General features: G+C 51.5%; 1 protein-coding gene across 1 annotated transcript in view; it reads right to left on the bottom strand.

The window, feature by feature from the left end:
• Positions 1-15,749, bottom strand: part of LOC133357757 (UDP-glucose 6-dehydrogenase-like) — a 110,212-nt gene that overhangs the window by 48,635 nt on the left and 45,828 nt on the right. The window lies entirely within an intron of this gene.

Here is a 15,749-nt window from a genome sequence, read left to right as displayed (position 1 = left end):
GCACCCCCCAAAATTTAAACCGTTGGAATACCTTACGCCAGAACAAGTGTGTTGACCAGTGTAATTGTTCAATGCATCGCTCGTAGGAGTGAGTTCACAGCTCACGTGGTTCAGTGGCTTTGGCGTCTCATGGGCGGGCGTGTTGATTCAATTGTCGTTCAGACAGCCGGGGCTCGGACCAAAGGTTGTCGCTTCGTGTGAACACCCCACAAGGGCAAATGAGCGAGGTCGGTGCGACTGAGTGAGTGTGGGGGAGGGGAGTAACGGAGTGGCTGACGCAGAGGAGAGAGCGAGCGAGACAGAGAGTGAGAGAGAGGAGAGTGGAGCGAGAGAGGGATAGTCTGTGAGAAGCGGACGCGAAAAATTGCGTGCTGAAGGGCGGATTTTGTTGTGTAGGCAGGAGCAGGAGTCGTTTGTCGAACTAAAGAACGGTGGCTTCCGGACGCGCTCCTGTGGCCGTCTGGAACGCTCTCTTCTTTCCGATATTAAGAATTCCACTGGGAGCTGTGGCACTTTTCAATCATCCGGATTGAAACATCTCTTCTTTAGAACGGAAGCAACAGGAGCGCTTCACCATTCTTTCCCGTCTGATTGGTTCTTTCGGTAAAGTCACGTAGAAGGGAAGTAGTAAAATAATAAAAATAAAACATAATAAAATAATTCTCACGACGTTTCGGCCACAACGCAAGCAGCCGTCCTCAGGTGAAGAACAGGTCTGTCGGTTTTCACCTGAGGACGGCTGCTTGCGTTGTGGCCGAAACGTCGTGAGAATTATTTTATTATGTTTTATTTTTAATATTTTGTTACTTCCCTTCTACGTGACTTTACCGAAAGAACCAAGAAGATGAATCCCTGCAGTCACGAAAGATTTAAATCGAAATACATTCTCGCCCGATGAAGTTGATTGTAATTATCAGCGAAACGTCGTGCTACTCACATTTTAAAATGCTGTTGATCCTCTCTTCAGCACACCGGTGGGCTAAAGAAGTGAATTATTTTGTCCTTTCAAAAAAAGTGACACATTTTTTTTTACTGTTTAGCCGTGTCGGGTGGTGGAGGGTTACGACACATTTATAAATAACGCGATCTGACCCAAAAACCTATATTATGAATAATATTGGTCGCGAAAGCCTGCCACGGGTTAAATTGCTGCGTTTAGTTTGCTGTCCTTCTCCCGAACCTCCGATTAGCACGGTTGGTTACGTACGGTTCGAAAGAAGTTCGACGTACGTACAGGTGGTGGTGGCTATGCTGATGCACGTGGCTGTCTGTCATCCAGTACCACAGAGGCAGCAGCGGAGAAAGTTGGAGCTTGTTACAAACCTGTGCGTGGTGTGTGCGTGGTGTGTTTGTGTGTTTGTTCGTGGTGTGTGTGCGCGCGTGGTTATTCTGCATTTGCGCTAACCGGTATACATGTGTTTTCTCGCCCAATACGGTAGACTACGTGTGGTGCCGTTTGTATGTCCACGCGCGCGTGTGTGTGTGCGTACCAATCGGTGTCTTCCTTACTCACGTTCAACCCGTAACCCAAACGGTTACCGGTTTAACCGGTTAGTAACGTGTGGTGTGTGTGTGTGGTGTGTGTGTGTGGTGTGTGTGTGGGGCATGGTATATGTGGAGTGTCTGTGCGTGGTGTGTGCGGTGTGTGTGTGTGTGCGGTGCCGTTTGTATGTCCACTTGCACATGTGTGTGCGTGCCAATCGGTGTCTTCCTTACTCACGTTCAACCCATAACCCAAACGGTTACCGGTTTAACCGGTTAGTAACGTGTTGAGGGAACCAGAGTAGCCGGAAATAAAACATGAGAAACGTGATGCGACATGCCAGCAAAAGAAACAAAACTCCACACAGATGGATCATTCTACACTGCCATCTGCTGGCCTCTTCTTATTTCTCCAGGTTAATAATAATCGTAAAAACAACAACAACAACGACGAAGACGTTTACGTTTAATAAACGATTAGTATCGTCTTCTTGGTTCTTTCGGTAAAGTCACGTAGAAGGGAAGTAATAAAATAATAAAAATAATAAAAATAAAACATAATAAAATTATTCTCACGACGTTTCGGCCACAACGCAAGCAGCCGTCCTCAGGTGAAAACCAGGTCCGTCGAGGCGACAGAGTCTGAATGAAACAGCACACGAGCTTGGAGCATATATATAAGCTGGGCGCATTGACAAAGGAATTTGCATATCAAGAGGAATTTAGCATATTTATGGGAAGTGCAGGAATGTGATTAGTATCGTGCATGCAGTCGCGACCGGCAATTGCCCAAGTTCTGCAGTCCCGCATCTGTGAAGGCACAGGGTTTGCCGTCTTGCGCGTCGGAGTCTGCGCCGTTCAACGCGTTTGACCCTCCGGTTCGGAGTGGCAATTGTGGCGTTGTGAAGCCGGCTTGATTGATCTTCGAGTCGCGGTGTTCGTTGAACTTCTTTTACACCGTACGTAGCCAGCCATGCTAATCTGTGGGTCTCTGTGTGTATGTTAAGCTTCTTTCACACCGTACGTAGCCAGCCGTTGCTAATCTGCGGGTCTCTGTGTGTATGTTAAGCTTCTTTCACACCGTACGTAGCCAACCGTTGCTAATCGGAGGTGCCCGGGGGGTAAGGACACCGAACGTGATAGTGGTGTAGTGTATAGTGTAGTGTATAGTAGTGTATAGTGTATAGTGTAGTGTATAGTGTGGTGTATAGTAGTGTATACTAGTGTATAGTGTAGTGTATAGTAGTGTATAGTAGTGTATAGTGTATACTAGTGTATAGTGTAGTGTATAGTGTGGTGTATAGTGTAGTGTATAGTAGTGTATAGTGTAGTGTATAGTGTAGTGTATAGTGTGGTGTATAGTGTAGTGTATAGTAGTGTATAGTAGTGTATAGTGTAGCATATAGTAGTGTATAGTGTAGTGTATAGTGTGGTGTATAGTGTGGTGTATACTAGTGTATAGTGTAGTGTATAGTAGTGTATATTAGTGTATAGTGTAGCGTATAGTAGTATATAGTGTAGTGTATAGTGAAGTGTATAGTGTAGTGTATAGTGTAGTATATAGTAGTGTAGCGTATAGTAGTATATAGTAGCGTAGTGTATAGTAGCGTAGTGTATAGTAGCGTAGTGTATAGTAGTGTATAGTAGTGTAGTATATAGTAATATAGTGAATAGTAGCGTAGTATACAGTGTAGTCTATAGTCGTGTATGTAGTTTTTACTTGAAATCTACAGCAGGCATCAGGGTCGGGATCGAACCCACGACCTCCTGCATACCAGGCGAGCTAGTCAACATCTCACCACGGAGAGAGAGAGAAAGACACACACAGGATCGAACCCACGACCTCACCAGCATCGCTCACCCACGTGACCACCCACCAGGCCTAACCGCGTTGACTCTGCTTGCAGTCTTCCTCCCTAACCCTCCAACCATCCCCACCTCGTCAGGCCCGGCGCTCAAGGACCTACCGGACGTGACGGTGTTCTCCACGTGCACCGCCGACTGCCACAAGTACGGCCACTCGGACAACTGTTGGATGCCACCCGGCACGGCCTCCGAGGCTGTGCCCGCCCTGCCTCTGCGAGCCTTCACCCTGGGCCGTCCCCGCGGCGCCACGGCCACCACCGCCACCGCCGCCGCAGCATCGTCGGCACTGGTTCTCCCGCACGGCCGCGGGCCGCCCTCCTCCAGCCCGGCGGCGGTCGGTGCGGTCGGGACGGTCGGGGCAGGCGGTACCGTCGCTGTCGTCTCGTCGTCGTCGTCGTCGCCGGTGGTGGCGGCAGGCTCGCGCGAGGCAGGCAAGAGCCGGCAGGCGGACGCGTACTACAACGCGTTCTACAGCAACAACTACCGCAGCCACCGGCCGGAGATGTACCACCACCACCACCACGGCGGTGTTGGCGGCGTGGCGGGCGCGGAGAAGATCCCGCTGGCCGAGCTGAAGGCGCGGCCCTTTGACGATGACGACGACAACGACGACGACGACGAGGAGGAGGAGGAGGACGAGGACATGGAGGGCGCCGGCTCCGAGGAGTTGCCGCTCACGTCGCAGCCGTACCGGCAGAGCTCTGTGCCCGTCGGCACTCCGCAGGATTTTGGCAGCAAGGAGCTGTACCTCTGAGTCTCGGCGGGCGGGCGTGCCGGTGCCGGTGCCGATTTCGCCGGTGCCGACTTCGCTGGCGTTTCGCGCGGCGATCGTGAATTTCGTGACCTCTTGAGTTTGCCGGGAGCGCGTGGGACGCAACGACGTGGAGTGCACTGGCACCGCCGCTCTCTCTCTCTCTCCCCTCGCCGGCCTCGCCGCCTTCACCGCCACGAGTGGCTCGGCGGAGGAGCGCGGCGTGGGCACGCAGCGAGTCGGGGCTGTCGCTGCGAGTGCCTGGAACGGGGGATGCGACCCTGTGCCATGCGGGGAAACCGGGACGCCTGGAGTCAAGTTGCGGTTTACCAGTCGCCGCGGCTACCGCTGACGACTACGACGACTGACAGAGTCGCGGGAAAACCTTGCGGAGCACGGCGGCGTTTGCCTCGCCACCCGCTTGAGATGCCACTCCGGCTCGAAAGTGGTCGAGAAGCCATCGCTGCTCGGAGCATCGTCGCCGCCTGGAGCATCGTCGTCGCTCGGAGAAATTTTCGTCGCTCGGAGAAATTTTCGTCGCCCTGGAGCTCCCTCCTGCCGAGCGCGTTTCTCTTAACGAGCGATGGTGCGAGAGGCGGGGGTCCGCTTTTGAACGCGGCGAAGGCTCAAAGAAGTTGCTTGGATGTGGGGTTTTTTTACCTCTTTTGTGCGGTTAGGGGGGTGGAGGTGGGGTGGGGTGGGGTGTGCGGATGATGACGACAACGACGGCTTGAGGAAGGACCCCGTAGCTACGTCGGAGCGAACAAGGACAACTCCTTACGCCGCTCAACCACCCACCGACCCCTCCACCACTCGTGGGTTCAGCAACGTGACCCCCCTCCCCTCTCCCCCATCCCTTCCCCACCACCCTCCCCGCCAGTTAACGGTAGCGGCTTCCATATCTATGGAATGAGTTTCCCACCCCCACCCCACCCCCTCCTACCATCATCGGAGTGGCCTCCGTGCAAGGAACGGAAGCCCTCCCTACAATATGCAATGATTTTAACGACAATGCAATGGAACGATGCCGTGCGATTGCATCGCTTTGGGGTCGTGTGACCGCACGGGATGCGGGGGGGGGGGGGGGGGGGAGCGGGGGAGGGCGGGAGGGGGGGGGGAGTTTGGTGGCTTTAGAAAAATCAGGCGTTTTTTTTTTGGGGGGGGGGGGGGGTTCCGTGGCTCTGCATGATTTACTTCGACTCGTATTTACCGCTCGCTGTGCAAACCACACACGGAGATGACTGTGGACTGTGGGGTCGGCCGGTCTTCTCGAGTGCGCAGATGGAGTTGGGGTTGTGGGGAGGAGAGGGGGTGGGGGTGGCAATCCCGAGGAGATTTTCGGGGTTTGCAAGACGTGGGTTTGTTGGTGGAGGGTCAAAGGTTGCGCGTTACGAAGATTCGACTTTCGGTCTTTGTCGGTGTGTGTCTCTCTCTCTCTCTCGATGTTTATCAGACGTGCCGTGTTTAATTTAATTAACGGTTTTTTGTTACATTCATTTCCCCCAACCCCGCCGTAATCGACAGTTCTCACAAGACGACACCCTCCGGGCCGGCCCCGAAAGCCCGTCGGCCATCAGCGCCGTGAAATCGGCGGCGCCGATCGATGCTCACGCTCTCACACGCGGCGAGGGATGTGCCCTGAAACGACGGACTTTTGATCGACAGCGAACGATGGGCGGTCGTGCGAACCGCCGTGCCGTCGATAGCTCGGTTACAATTGTTGTTTGACAATTTTTCTGCCATGCGAACCGTTTAAAATCACGACAGCCGATTAATTTGCAACTTTCATCATTGACGCCCGTTCGTTCTTGTACTTTCTTGCCAGGAGCTCAAATGTCAGGATCTAAATATTCGTTCTTACTGGAGGAATCCGATGCGCTGTGAAGTTATTTTTTCGCAGATGTCCAGTAGGGGCACGGGGTCAGAACGTCACAACAAGAAAGAGTGTGAAAACACGATGGGATTGCAAAATATAGGAAATGTAATTAAATGTAGATTTGAAGTTTTCGTGACTGCAAGGATTCATAGTCTTTTGTTGTTTCGGTAAAGTCACGTAGGTAAGAAAATTAAAATAAATTAAACTTAGCTAAGTTGTCCTCACCTGAAGAAGGATGCTTGTGTTGCACCCGAAACGTCGTGATTTAAAAAAAATTTTACGTACGTGACTTTACAGAAAAAACAAAGTATGTAAACAAATCACTTAAAAATATGTAAAAAATAAAACATTTAATTTGGTCTTACTAGGTAAGGCCAACTGAGCCATTAGCTTTTCAGAACCTGGCCACAAGCGAAGTGGCTGATTATCGTGTGGAAATCCACAGCAGCAAATAAATCGAAATCATCTAAATGCGTGATGTTGGTGAGATGTGGCATGTGAAGGGAGATGAGGTTAACTTTTTTAATGAAATCTCGACTTGCAACTTTCGTAACTGCAGGAATTCATATTCTTTGTGTCTTTCGGTAAAAGTCAATATGAATAGATAATATATACGTGGCTTTACCGAAAGACCCCAAGAATATAACTTTCTACAGTTTGATAATTGTTTTTTTTACCCTTTTATCTGGCAACAAAACTGACACCTTTTTTTACAAGGAGTCATGTTTGCATAGACCGCAATACCTGCAGTCATAATGCAAACAAAAAACATAACTCTGATAATGTATGCACTGTCTTAGAAGTTGATTGCTCCACACCCGAGACAGCTTTCCTTAGAGCCTAGTCTCACATGGTGTTGGACCAGATGACGCCAAAAGGCGTCATCTGGTCCAACACTATGTCCAACACCATGTGAGACTAAGCTCTAAGGAAAGCTGTCTCGGGTGTGGACCAATCAACTTCAAGGACAGTGCATACATTATCAGAGTTATGTTTTTTGTTTGCATTATGACTGCAGGTACTGTGGTCTATGCAAACATGACTCCTTGTAAAAAATGTGTCAGTTTTGTTGCCAGATGGAATGGTTAAAAACCAATTATCATATTTTTTTACTGGCAAATGAGGTTCCAATGGTGTAAATTTCTACAGTTTATTTGAGCTCGTTTTCAAAAGCGAATGATAGCCCGACCAAGTGGCTTATGATCGCCATGCGGATATTTATAGCAGCAGCAGCAGTAGCAGCAGTAGCAGCAGTAGCAGCCAGATGTTCCGAACGTACGCACGTGCACTGCACATACAAGGCAATGGCTGACAATAACGACTTCGAATCACGCAAAACAAAAAACAAAACACGAAACCAAGACGCATCCTCATGTGGTCCGGGTTGTGGCTGTGAGTGAGGGAGGTAATTGGGCTGGACTGAATCTAGATCTATATTTAAAGCTTTCGTGACTGCAATGATTCATATTCTTAGCTCTTTCGGTAAAGTCACGTAGGTAGAAAAAAATGAAATTGATTCAGCAAATCTGGCTGTGACGGTCCCACCTGATGACGGAGACTTGTGTTGCCTCCGAAACGTCGTGATTTTTATTTTATTTTTTATTAATTTCATTGTTTTTACCTACATGGTGACTTTACCGAAAGAGCTAAGAGTATGGACTGAATCTGAATCACCACATGCTAAGCACATGCCAAGCACACATGAGCCACAGAGCTCATGCAATCGATCCCTCCCCCTCCCCCCCTCCCTTATTGTCCTCAGGGTCGCAGGGGGCGTGCCCGGGCAAGGGGTGGGCGGAGCTTGTATTTAATTATTTATTTGTTCGCTCTAGAAACCCACCGTGTCTATCCACCGTCGATTTCTCGCATAGAGGTTAAGGCACGCATGGCGCCATGCATGGCGGGAGAGCTCCCCATTGTGACGTCACCGCGGGCAGGTGAACAGACAGGAGCCCCTCCCCCCTCTGCCCCCCCTCTGCCCCCCCTCTGCCCCCCCCCCTCTGCCCCCCCTCTGCCCCCCCTCTGCCCCCCCTCTGCCCCGTCCCCGCCAAGTGACAATAATAACACTGGTCAACACACTTTTTCTGGCATAAGGTATTCCAACGGGTTTAAGGTAATTTTGGGGGGTGCTGATTCCAAATCTGGCATCAGTTTTTGTCTGTCACATCGGGTTTTTGAGATATCAAATATTGCATTTTCAATAAAAACTGCGGAAGAAAAATATTAAATGAATGTGGATATCTATATAAAATGATGATATTATGAACGCACTATCCTAAAAATACAGCACCGTATTTTAACACTAAAGCAGTCACTGACTCGCAACAACTTGCAATCATAAGCGACAGAGTAAATTTCGGGTAAAATCAATGAAAATGGGGTATGCCGATAGCATAAAAATGAGATGTGATAGAGCAAATCTGAGATCAGATTTTTTGGAATCAGCACCCTGAAATTAGTCTAGAACAGCTGCAAAAGTCCAGGCCAGAAATTTTTTTATTTTATGTTGTTGACCAGTGTATAATCTGGACCGGTCCCGGGCCTCCGCTAGGTCGACTCAGCCTCAAATGGGCCGCTCTTCGTGTTTAGTTTCGTGGACCATGAACACCGCACCTCCGATAAGCACGTACGATGCGAAAGGAGTTCAACGTACATACACACACCCCGGCGACCCGGGTTCGATTCCTTCTCACGGTTAACACCCACTGACGATGATGATCTGAACCGGTCGTGAACCTCCTCTAGGTCGACTCAGCCTCGAACGCGTACCTGTTGCCGTGGTTGTGTAGACATCGTCACTGGAGGGAGACAAAGGCGGCCGCGCTTCTGCTGGTCACGTGCTCCCGTGTTTGTGTTACGCTGTGCCGGCTTTCATAGGTGGCAAAATATAGTTATAGGTTTTTACCCTTTCAACTGGTACAAAAACGGACACCTTTATACAAGGCATCATGTTTGCAATAACCACAACACAAGCAGTCAAAATGCAAACTAAAAGAAATGATGATGATAATGATATGCACTGTCCTTGAAGTTGATTGATCCACACCCGAGACAGCTTTCCTTAGAGCCTAGTCTCCATTGGTGTTGGACCAGATGACGCCAAAAGACATACAACTCAAAGACAGCGCACTATCAGAGTATTGAGAGCTCGGGGTAAGCATTTACACTATGAGACATCTCCTTTACCAGTGGCAAAATATAGTAATAGGTTTTTACCCTTTAAACTGGTACCAGGCTATGTGTAGCGGTAGAACAGCGAGTAGACGCTAACTATTGTTTTGATTTTGCCAGGTAAGGGGCCGTCCATAAATGACGTCACGCATCTAGAGGGAGGGGGGGGGGGGGTTCAGACATTTGTGACGATGTGTGACGAGGGGGTTTGAGAAATGTGACGTCACATCAAAATGCGCAACTTTAAATAAATATAGACAACACGTTCTACTTAATTAAATTGACTTTGTAATAAATGTTTTCTCCTACAACATCAGAGTGCAGCGCCACATTAAACACGCACTACAATGACAATAGTTGAAAGCGATTTGAAGCATGTTTTATTTATTTTTTGGGGGGGGGCTGAGCTTTGTGGCGTCATATTTGAGGAGGGGGGGGGGCTGACTTTTTTGTAACGCCGTGTAACGAGAGGGGGGGGGGGGGGGTCAAAAATCGTCCAAAATCGCGTGACGTCATTTATGTTCGGCCCCCTAAGGCCCCGTAGCTATGTTTGCAGAAGCCACGTGACGATCATCACAAATGCCGGCTCAACGAAGTGGGCTTAACGGCGTCACCGTCACCACGTGGACGTGTATAGCGGTAACCGAATTACTCGAGATGCGTGGCGTTTGATCTAAACGTGTGGGGTCAAAAGTGGCTTTTCTCGGGGAAAACAGCCAAATACTCCAAGCGCGTGTTTCTAAATGTGGAGGGGAAAAGCCGGAGGACCCGGTGACGAAATCCACGCTGCCACGGGGAGAGAGAGAGAGACACGCAAACTCGAAATATACAGCAGCAGCAGGCGTCAGGGTCGGGATCGAACCCACGACCTCCTGTGTACCAGGCGAGGTAGTTAACATCTCACCACGGAGAGAGAGAGAGAGAGACACGCAAACTCCAAATATACAGCAGGTATCAGGGTCGGGATTAAACCCACGACCTCCTGTACACCAGGCGATGTAGTTAACATCTCACCACAGAGAGAGAGAGAGACACGCAAACTTCAAATATACAGCAGCAGGCGACAGGGTCGGGATTGAACCCACGACCTCCTGTAGACCAGGCGAGGTAGTTAACATCTCACCACGTAGAGAGAGAGACACGCAAACTCCAAATATACAGCAGGCATCGTCAGGGTCGGGATTGAACCCACAACCTCCTACGTACCAGGCGAGGTAGTTAACATCTCCTAGCCGCCGTGGCGCCACCAGATAAGAAGGCGACTGACCGCCGGCCAAGGAGTGAGCGATCAGAGTGATATTGGCGAGCGCCGGATGATCAATCAACGCGACCCGCGCCGACTTTTGTTTGGCATGGCACCGGCGAAACCCGGCACCGGTGATATCAAACACCACCGGCGCACTCACAAACGAGGGTGCGGGCACCAGGCTTGTCAGTAGGAGGCTGATGCCGCTGCTGCTGCTGCACAGGTCGCAACCGGGTACCCGATACCCGTACCCTACCCGATACCCGGCTACCCGTACCCGGCGGGGTACGGGTAGCCGTTTGCGACCCTGGTGCGGCCGGGTACGGGTACGAGTAGGCCGTGAGTCACTGGCGAGTCACCGTTTGTCACTCATTTCCCAACGTCTTGTCTCTTCTCACAATTCAAGTTCCTAGAATCAACCCACCCGCGCCTGCAACATGGCTTCATCCCAGAGGTCGCAACCAGGTACCCGATACCCGTACCCTACCCGTACCCGGTCGGGTACAGTTAGGGTACGGGTACGTCCGGGTACAGGTACGGGTACCCGTTTGCGACCCTGGTGCGGCCGGGTACGGGTACGAGGGGTAAGGAATCAAAACCCGTTTGCGAACTCTGTGCAGCGGTAGTAGCCGGTTGCTGGCGTCAAGGCCGTAATGCGGTGGGTGGGGCTTTCATCACGTGGTTACAAATGGCGGGCGGTGAGGGCTTTCGTGACTGCAGGAATAACTCTTTGGTTCTTTCGGTAAAGTCACGTAGAAAGAGAAAATAATAAATTGTTTAGATTCGACTGCTGCTGCTTCTGCAGGAGGAGGAGAGGGGATCGGATGAAGTTTCGCAGACGGTTGCAGCGACGGCAGGCAGCACACGTAGAGCGCGAACGAAAAAAAGAAACCGATAGGAGTGTAAAAGTAGAGAAAACGGCAAGGAAGTCAAAAAATATAAATAAACAATGGATATATTAAATATATATACGTGTGTGTTTTACGAAGTCCGATTTGTCTAGCTTGGGCAAGGCAGCGAAAAAACAACAACAGTCTCAGACCACAGCACAACCAAGATAACATCACCACCACCACCACCAAGATCACACCACCACCACCACCAAGACAACACCGCCACCACCAAAACACCACCACCACCACCAAGATTACACCACCACCACCACCACCAAGATACCACCACCACCACCACCAAGATAACATCACCACCACCACCACCAAGATAACATCACCACCGCCAAGATTACACCACCACCACCACCAAGATAACACCACCACCACCAAGATTACACCACCACCACCACCAAGATTACACCACCACCACCAAGATTACACCACCACCACCAAGATTACACCACACTACCACCAACATTGACCACTGAACTGCTGTATCCAGCACTAAAGTGTTCTGCTTGAAGATATTTTCTGCTCGCAGAAGCCGTGACACCCCCACTCCTAACTCACCCCCCCACCCCCCCCCACACTCCACCCCCAACCCCCCCACTCCTAACTCACCCCCCCAAACCCTCCCCCCACACTCCACCCCCCACACTCCACCCCCAACACCTCCCACTCCTAATCCACCCCCCTCCACACTCCACCCCCCACATTCCACCCCCCCCACTCCACCCCCACCACCTCCCACTCCTAACTCACCCCCACCCCCACACTCCACCCCCCCACACTCCACCCCCCACACTCCACCCCAACCCCCCCACTCCTAACTCACCCCCCCAAACCCTCCCCCCACACTCCACCCCCCACACTCCACCCCCAACACCTCACACTCTTAACTCACCCCCCTCCACCCTCCCCCCCACACTCCACCCCCCCACACTCCACCCCCAACACCTCACACTCTTAACTCACCCCCCCACAGTCCACCCCCCACACTCCACCACCCCACACTCCACCCCCCCACACTCCACCCCCAACTCCTCCCACTCCTAACTCACCCCCCCCCCACACTCCACCCCCCCACACTCCACCCCCAACACTCCACCCCCAACAATCCACCCCCAACACCTCCCACTCCTAACTCACCCCCCTCCACACTCCACCCCCCACACTCCACCCCCCCACACTCCACCCGCCACACTCCACCCCCAACACCTCCCACTCCTAACTCACCCCCCCACACTCCACCCCCCCACACTCCACTGTCAACACCTCCCACTCCTTACTCACCCCCCTCCACCCTCCACCCCCCACACTCCACCCCCCCCACACTCCACCCCCAACACCCCCCACTCCTTACTCACCCCTCCACACCCTCCCCCCACACTCCACCCCCCACACTCCACCCCCCCACACTCCACCCCCCACACTCCACCCCCAACACCCCCCACTCCTAACTCACCCCCCCACACTCCACTCCCCCACACTCTACCCCCAACACCCCCCACTCCTAACTCACCCCCCACACCCTCCCCCCACACTCCACCCCCAACACCCCCCACCCCTAACTCACCCCCCCACACTCCACCCCCCCACACTCCACCCCCCCCACACTCCACCCCCAACACCCCCACTCCTAACTCACCCCCCACACCCTCCCCCCACACTCCACCCCCAACACCCCCCACCCCTAACTCACCCCCCCACACTCCACCCCCCCACACTCCACCCCCCACACTCCACCCCAACTCCTCCCACTCCTAACCCACCCCCCCCACACTCTACCCCCCCACACTCCATCTTCCCACGCTCCACCCCCAACACCTTCCACTCCTAACTCACTCATCTCACACTCCACCCCCCACACTCTCTGTCTGTGTGTGTGTCTGTGTGTGTGTCTGTGTGTGTGTCTGTGCGTGTGTGTGTCTGTGTGTGTCTGTGTGTGTGTGCGACATCACCTCACAGCCCACCCCGCCCGTCCCCCATCAGGACATGCACCGGTGCTGTGACGACTAAAACAAAATATAAAATAAAAACTCCTCTTTAGTTCCGTACATTTTTTTGTCGTAGTCGCTGTTGCTGCAAGTCCGTGAAGGGTGCCCGCGGACACAAACCCGAAGACAATCGAGCTCTCATCTGGTGCGCACGTGCCAATCCAGCGGCATCCGACGACAACGCGTTCAACAAATTTTCTTTTTTAAATTTAAATTAAATTTTATTTAAAGCTTTCGTGACTGCAGGGATTCATCTTCTTGGTTCTTTCGGTAAAGTCACGTAGAAGGGAAGTAATAAAATAATAAAAAGAATAAAAATAAAACATAATAAAATAATTCTCACGACGTTTCGGCCACAACGCAAGCAGCCGTCCTCAGGTGAAAACCAGGTCCGTCGAGGCGACAGACCTGGTTTTCACCTTTCATTCAGACTCTGTCGCCTCGACGGACCTGGTTTTCACCTGAGGACGGCTGCTTGCGTTGTGGCCGAAACGTCGTGAGAATAATTTATTATGTTTTATTTTTATTATTTTATTACTTCCCTTCTACGTGACTTTACCGAAAGAACCAAGAAGATGAATTTAATTCATAAAATAGCTGCGGCGACGTTAGGCAAGCCGTCGCGTAATTAGAAACGGGGGAGATTTTCTAAGAAAAGTCCTCTCGTTCTCGCCATCTGTTTGGGGGGCTGGGCGGTGGGTGGGGGTTGGGGGGGGGCTGGGGGTGTGTAGGGGGGGGGGGCTCAACTCTTTAAATTAAAATTTTCTTCCCGACTTTCCCCAAATCATTACACGATGTCACACGATGTTTTGTTCTTGGGTAGTAAGTGTCATTTCGTAATTGCTTATGCCTCAAAGGGTACAGAAAACGGCTATTAGTATTACTACCCACAAACTTTGCTTTTGTGACCGGGACTTTACGTAGAGGAGACACACATTCACGCGACGTTTTCTCATTGAAAATAGGAACATTTCAAAAATATCACTGTGCTGGTCACAAAAGCAAAGTTTGTAGGGTAACAATAATCGCCACGTTCTGTACTTTTGAGGCATACGCAATTAGGAAATAACACTTACTACCCAGGAACAAAAAACTAGATTTGTTTTATACTAATAGGGTTTTTCCCCTTTTTTCTGGCAACAAAACTGACACCTTTGCAAGGAATCATGCTTACATTAACCACAATACTTGAGGCTCTAAAGAAAGCTGTCTCTGGTGTGGATCAATCAGTTGCAAAGACAATGCATACATTATCAGAGTATTGTTTTTGTTTGCATTTGACTGGAAGTATTGTGGTTAATGTAAGCATGATGCCTTGCAAAATGTGTCAGTTTTGTTGCCAAAAAAAGGGGAAAAACCCCTATTAGTATATTTTGGTACTGGCAAAGGAGGTCCCATGATGTAGCTGCTCACCCCGAGCTCTCATTACTCTGGTAGTGAGTTGTCTTTGAACTGTGCGCCTTTTGGCGTCATCTGGTCCAACACCATATGAGACTAGGCTCTAAAGAAAGCTGTCTCTGGTGTGGACCAATGAGTTTCAAAGACAAAGCATAAATTATCAGAGTTGTGTTTTTTGTTTGCATTTGACTGCAAGTATTGTGGTTAATGTAAGCATGATTCCTTGCAAAAGGTGTCATTTTGTTTCCAAAAAAAAGGGAAAAACCCCTATTAGTATATTTTGGTACTGGCAAAGGAGGTCCCATGATATAGATTTGTTTTTTTTACACAGCGTCATCACCACCACCACCACCCACTGATGGTGTATCACGACAGCGGAGCAATTCCACATTCCGTGTTGGTGACGAGGAGGAGGGGGGTCAAGGCACGGATAACCTCGTCAGCAAGCGTTGTATCACTGCCCCTGATGTCTCCTTCATCGTATTTGTAGATCTGGGTTGGGGGTGGAAGACAACTACGAACATTGCGTCCTCACCCTGCCGTGACGGCGCTGTTCTGGATGAGCCGCTGACGCCTATACTACTGCCGGAGAGGTTTTAAACACATTGTCCTGCGGAGGGAGCTGGTAGGAACGTTGGGTTGCTCGTTCAATGGCCTGCAGGGTCAACGGCGGCGTGGTGTATTCCGCAAATATGCCCGACTGTGAGGGCGGTGCACACGCCGGCGGAGTAGGTTAAACGTTGAGTTTTATAAGGGCACCACGGGGTGACCAGCCCCACCCCTCCCACCCCCCACACCAGCCCCACCCCCCACCCAGCCCCACCTTCCTCACCCAGCCCCCTCCCACCCTCCCCACCCAGCCCCTCCCCCACCCAGCCCTCCCCCACCCCTCCCCACCCAGCCCCTCCCCACCCTCCCCTCCCCACCCAGCCCCACCCTCCCCCCACCCAACCCCTCCCCACCCAGCCCCACGCTTCCAACCCCCCACCCAGCCCCACCCTCCCCACCCAGCCCCTCGCCACCTTTCCCACCCCCCCTCCCCACCCTCCCTTCCCCAGCCAGCCCCACC

This window comes from Lethenteron reissneri, chromosome 59, assembly GCF_015708825.2.
Source record: "Lethenteron reissneri isolate LAM-NWPU_2019-01 chromosome 59, ASM1570882v1, whole genome shotgun sequence".
Classification (NCBI taxonomy): Eukaryota; Metazoa; Chordata; class Hyperoartia; order Petromyzontiformes; family Petromyzontidae; genus Lethenteron; species Lethenteron reissneri.
The sequence above is the reverse complement of the archived record's forward strand: the minus strand, read 5'-3'. Positions and strand labels throughout refer to the sequence as shown.